Below are 6,391 nucleotides of genomic sequence, written 5' to 3' on the forward strand. Positions count from 1 at the left end.
ACTAAGCACGCTTCTAGCCTTCATCATCCCCCATTAAAAAAACAAAAATATTCAGACCACAAATATTTATGAAGAAAAAAAATCCAGTGAAACAGGATAGTTACTAAGTGAGAGAGCATAATTGATCAGAAAACCCCAACTACAGAAAAATAACATGTTAATAAAGCCTAGAAACACTAGTCCTAATCCTACTCCCACCTGTGTTCCCCAAGACAGTACAGTATCTAATAATTCAGAAACACTCCTGCTGCATACTACTGGGAAGAACTTAGTGTTTGCATCAAAGCGATTGCACTGACTGTGGTTTTGACTGGCAGCTGCTGAGATGCTTGGTTTTCCTTAAAGCTTTTTTTAAACGCCTCAAGCCTTCTCTTTTCATCTTGCTTTGGCAAGTTTCAGGCATTAGCAGAGCCCCTTGTTTTCCACAATTCTTCAACTACTCAGTTTCCTGCAGAATCCACTGTTGAAGAATTGTGCAGCAGAAACTAGGATTTTTTAAAATTAAGAGTCAGTGTTTCAGCTGGCGTAAAGACCTTGTCTACACTATAGAGTTTTGTTGACAAAAGGCAGCTTTTATCGACCAAACAGTGGAGGTGCACAGACTACAATGCTCCTTCCGCCAGCAAAACTGTCTGTGATGTGACGCTCAATATTCTTTATAGAAATATGCTTATGATATGAATATGGCATAATTAAGACATAGTTTATGCAAGATGGCTCATGTAAGATATCACTGGAAAGGTTATGATTTACTGGATGTGATTATCCAATTTGTATGCATGTATCATTTCTGTATCTGGAGTTAGGAATATTGACTCTGTAACAATTACAACTGTGGTTATACTAGGAGATGCCCACCAGACAGTGAGCAATCAGCCTTAATGGGCTATTAGGAAAACGACAATGAGTCTTAGAAGATGTGGATCCCCCATCTTTCGGGAGTTCCTTCCTGTGGAGATTGCAAATAAACCTGGTTTCATGGTTGTTTTGACACTGCAAGGTCAGGTGATAATGTCATCTGGTAAAAAGTACCACCTTGGACACTGCTGGTACTTTTACACTGGAAACAAAGGCTTCCTGCCATATGTAAATTTTATATAAGGCTAGGAAGTAAGGCAAACAGGACACTTCTCCATTGCCTTCCTGCCCAAGAAGAAAGACTGCTGAAAGTACCTGAGACAAAGGAACTGAGCTGAGGGGAAGGCACAGGATGAGTCTAGCCTGAGGCTGAAAAAACACCCCCCTGAGCGACAAAAGTTTTAGTGCTGAAAAGCGCCAATATAGACAGTGCTTTATCACTGGGAGCCGCACTCCCGGCGAGAAAGCTACCACTGCTCATTTGAGGTGGGTTTTTTTTAATCGCTGGGAGAGCTCTTCCCTAGCGATAAAGCGTGACTACACTGCCCACGTCACAGTGCTGCTGCGGCTGCGCTGTAACATGGGTAGTGTAGACATACCCTAAGACAGGAGTCTAGTCTGTAAAGAGAAATAACTGGAACTCTAAACTACAGAAACTCTGCAACTTACCTAAAACAACACTTAGGGTGAGAAATTACATTTTGTAACCTGTTTCTTGAGTGTATTAAGCCGTGTTTGCGTGTTTTGTTTTATTTGCTCAGTAATCTGCTTTGTTCTGTTTGCTATCTCTTATAAACACTTACAATCTACCTTTTATAGTTAATAAACTTGTTTTTATTACAAAGACACCATAATAGAGGCCCACCTTAAATGTATACCCCAAATTAAAAAGCACAGTAAAAGAATTAAAAAAGAGCCACCGTGGCTTAACAACCATGTAAAAGAAGCAGTGAGAGATAAAAAGGCATCTTTTAAAAAGTGGAAGTCAAATCCTAGTGAAATAAATAGAAAGGAGCATAAACACTGCCAAATTAAGTGTAAAAATATAATAAGAAAAGCCAAAAGGGAGTTTGAAGAACAGCTAGCCAAAAACTCAAAAGGTAATAATGAAATGTTTTTTAAGTACATCAGAAGCAGGAAGCCTGCTAAACAACCAGTGGGGCCCCTGGACGATCGAGATACAGAAGGACCACTTAAAGACGATAAAGTCATTGCAGAGAAACTAAATGAATTCTTTGCTTCAGTCTTCACGGCTGAGGATGTTAGGGAGATTCCCAAACCTGAGCCGTCCTTTGTAGGTGACAAATCGGAGGAATTGTCACAGATTGAAGTGTCACTAGAGGAGGTTTTGGAATTAATTGATAAACTTAACAGTAACAAGTCACCGGGACCAGATGGCATTCACCCAAAAGTTCTGAAAGAATTCAAATGTGAAATTGCGGAACTGTTAACTATGGTTTGAAACCTGTCTTTTAAATCAGCTTTTGTATCCAATGACTGGAAGATAGCTAATGTAATGCCAATATTTAAAAGGGGCTGGAGAGGTGATCCCGGCAATTACGGACCGGTAAGTCTAATGTCAGTACCGGGCAAATTAGTTGAAACAATAGTAAAGAATAAAATTGTCAGACACATAGAAGAACATAAATTGTTGGGCAAAAGTCAGCATGGTTTCTGTAAAGGGAAATCATGTCTTACTAATCTTTTAGAGTTCTTTGAAGGGGTCAACAAACATGTGGACAAGGGGGATCCAGTGAACATAGTGTACTTAGATTTCCAGAAGGCCTTTGACAAGGTCCCTCACCAAAGGCTCTTACGTAAATTAAGTTGTCATGGGATAAGAGGGAAGATCCTTTCATGGATTGAGAACTGGTTAAAAGACAGGGAACAAAGGGTAGGAATAAATGCTAAATGTTCAGAATGGAGAGGGGTAACTATTGGTGTTCCCCAAGGGTCAGTCCTAGGACCAATCCTATTAAACTTATCCATAAATGATCTGGAGAAAGGAGTAAACAGTGAGGTGGCGAAGTTTGCAGATGATACTAAACTGCTCAAGATAGTTAAGACCAAAGCAGACTGTGAAGAACTTCAAAAAGATCTCACAAAACTAAGTGATTGGGCAATAAAATGGCAAATGAAATTTAATGTGGATAAATGTAAAGTAATGCACATTGGAAAAAATAACCAACTATACATACAATATGATGGGGGCTAATTTAGCTACAACTAATCAGGAAAGAGATCTTGGAGTCATCGTGGATAGTTCTCTGAAGACATCCATGCCCTGTGCAGCGGCAGTCAAAAAAGCAAACAGGATGTTAGGAATCATTCAAAAAGGGATAGAGAATAAGATGGAGAATATCTTATTGTCCTTATATAAATTCATGGTACGCCCATATCTTGAATACTGCGTACAGATGTGGTCTCCTCATCTCAAAAAAGATATACTGGCATTAGAAAAGGTTCAGAGAAGGGTAACTAAAATGATTAGGAGTTTGGAATGGGTCCCATATGAGGAGACATTAAAGAGGCTAGGACTTTTCAGCTTGGAAAAGAGGAGACTAAGGGGGGATATGATAGAGGTATATAAAATCATGAGTGGTGTGGAGAAAGTGAATAAGGAAAAAGTTATTTACTTGTTCCCATAATATAAGAGCTAGGGGGCACCAAATGAAATTAATGGGCAGCAGGTTTAAAACAAATAAAAGGAAGTTCTTCTTCACACAGCGCACAGTCAACCTGTGGAACTCCTTGCCTGAGGAGGTTGTGAAGGCTAGGACTATAACAGGGTTTAAAAGAGAACTAGATAAATTCATGGAGGTTAAATCCATTAATGGCTATTAGCCAGGACGGGTAAGGAATGGTGTCCCTAGCCTCTGTTTGTCAGAGGGTGGAGATGGATGGCAGGAGAGAGATCACTTGATCATTACCTGTTAGGTTCACTCCCTCTGGGACACCTGGCATTGGTCACTGTCGGCAGACAGGACACTAGGCTGGATGGACTTTTGGTCTGACCCAGTATGGCCATTCTTATGTTCTTAATCTCCACATAGAGAGCCGCTTGCAGACTCTGTGTGATTCTACAGCTGGTGCATCCCTACCTGTGTTTGTGCTGCCAGAGGCCGGAAAGCCTGATTCAGCAAAACAGGGAAAGGGGGACCAGGCTAGTGGAGCAGGCGGGCTCAGTGAAATCCCAGTACATCAGGGCATCCCAGAAGGGTGTCCAACCTGTCACACTCTATTGCTTTGACGACAAACTCTTCCCACACATTCCTTGCAACTTCCTGGCCCGTCTCAGCACCCCATTCACTCCACCCCTCTGGACAGCTTCCAAAATGATAGCTGGATTTACACACAGTTATAAGAGCCTACACTGCCCTTCATTGTTATCTCCCTTCCCACTAAGCCTTTTGTGTGTGTTGTTAATTGGTATTTTATAAAAACATACTCTCTGAAAGATAACCAATCTTTATTTGTCTCCTACACACGGTGGTTGCTGCTGGAATTAATACACTGTGGCAATATGATCATTTCTGAGTACAAATCACGGTCAAGAATCATCAAAATTTTCATGCAAGGCAGCGAGTTAATAAAGCATGGCGGAGTGGTATATAGAAAGACATTACTGGAGCTCATTGTCAAAATGGTGCCTCAAAGCCTCCCAGATTCAAATACCACACACACCCCCGTTGCGCCCCTCTAATAGTGCTGGTATCTGGCTGCTCAAAATCAGCCACCAGGCACTCCACCCCCACGCTCCATCCCGGGGGAAACTTTTCACCCTTAGCCTCACAAATATTGTGGAGCACACAGCAGGCTGCTATGACCATGGGAATATTTTCCTAATTTTGGTCTAACCAGCAATAAAGGCAGTGCCAGAGTGCTTTTAATCTGCCAAAGGCACATTCTACAGTCATTCTGCACCTGCTCAGCCTATTGTTGAAGCACTCCTTTTGGCTGTCCAGGCTTCCCGGGTAAGGCTTCATAAGCCATGGGAGTATGGTGTATGCTGGGTCTCCCTGGATCACTATGGGCATTTCAACATCCCCCATTGGACTCTTCTGGTCTGGAAAAAAAGTCCCCGCTTGCAGCTTTTTGTACAGGCTAGCATTCCTGGAGATACATGTGTCATGCACCTTCCCGGACCACCTCACGTTGATGTCAGTGAAATGTTCACGGTGATTCACAAGCACCTGCAATAACAGAGAGGTACCCTTTTCTATTGATGTACTCCATCTCAAGATGGTCTGGGGCCAAAATTGGGATATGCGTGCCATCTATCGTCCCGCCGCAGTTAGGGAATCCTATTGCCACAAAACCATCCACCATTTCACAAACATTGCCAAGAGTCACAGTCCTCAATAGCAGGATGCGATTAATGGCTCTGCACACTTGTGTTAACGCAGACCCAACAGTCGACTTTCCAACTCCAAACTGATTTGTGACTGACCAGTAGCAGTCTGGAGTTGCCAGCTTCCACACAGCAATCACCAGTTAGAGGGCAGCTCTCATTTTGGTGTCCTTGTGCCACAGTGCTGGGGTGAGCTCCACACACAGTTCCAGGAAGGTGGCTTTCAGCATCTGAAAATTCTGCAGCCACTGCTTGTCATCCCAGACCTGCATAACAATGCGATCCCATCTGTGCTTGTTTCCCAAACCCAAAAGCGATGGTCCACCTTGTGCAGCTGCTCTGTGAATGCCAAAAGTGATCTGGTGTTTCTTTCCACACAGCACGTCAGCCACCTCTGATTCCTGTTCAGACTGGGAGCTCATGATATACTGTATGACCAGCCACGACGTGTTCATAACAGTGACCTCAACAGTAGAGAGCAGTGCAGGATCCATCCGTTCAGACAGAGATCGTGGGCACACAGTAAACAGGGGTCGTTGAAAAACGCTGTTAAATGCAGTCAGAAGCCCATGGAATGATGGGATGGAAAAAAATGCATCATGGGATGTTGAGCCCACTCCCATGATGCACTGCAATACATTCCACCTTCCCACAACTCCTAGCTGCAGAAGGTGGCAAGTAGCACAGTGGGATAGCTACCTACCGTGCACTGCTCTCTGTCGATGCTAAAGCACCAACTGTGGATGCGCTCTGCCAACAGAAGGAGCATTGTGTTAACAAGAAGTGATGTAATTATACTGTTTTTTGATTGTCAGCATAACTTGCATTGACAAAACTCTGTAGTGTAGACAAGGCCTAATTGTCACAGCTACAACCTATCCCACTTTATACTGGCTAAGAATCTGGTCCTAAGTTTCTAGCTGTTGTAGTTTTGAAGAAAACCTTCCAGATGTGAACAGAATATAAATCTTTTACTGCCTGAGTACACAAACAGCCTGAAATAACAGCTCTGGGAGAGGTGTGAACTGTTATCTCTATAGTAGTGTTAACATCAAAGGCTAACAATGACACTTGAAATGAGAACATTGTTAACTATTTTCCAGCTGATCATTTTAGCAGAAACATCCAGCTAATGTAGATATTCATCATGGTTGGATGAAATGGCAGATATTGGGTAGGGGA

The sequence above is a fragment of the Terrapene carolina genome, unplaced genomic scaffold, assembly GCF_002925995.2.
Source record: "Terrapene carolina triunguis isolate 2854851 unplaced genomic scaffold, T_m_triunguis-2.0 Scaffold247, whole genome shotgun sequence".
Lineage (NCBI taxonomy): Eukaryota > Metazoa > Chordata > Testudines > Emydidae > Terrapene > Terrapene triunguis.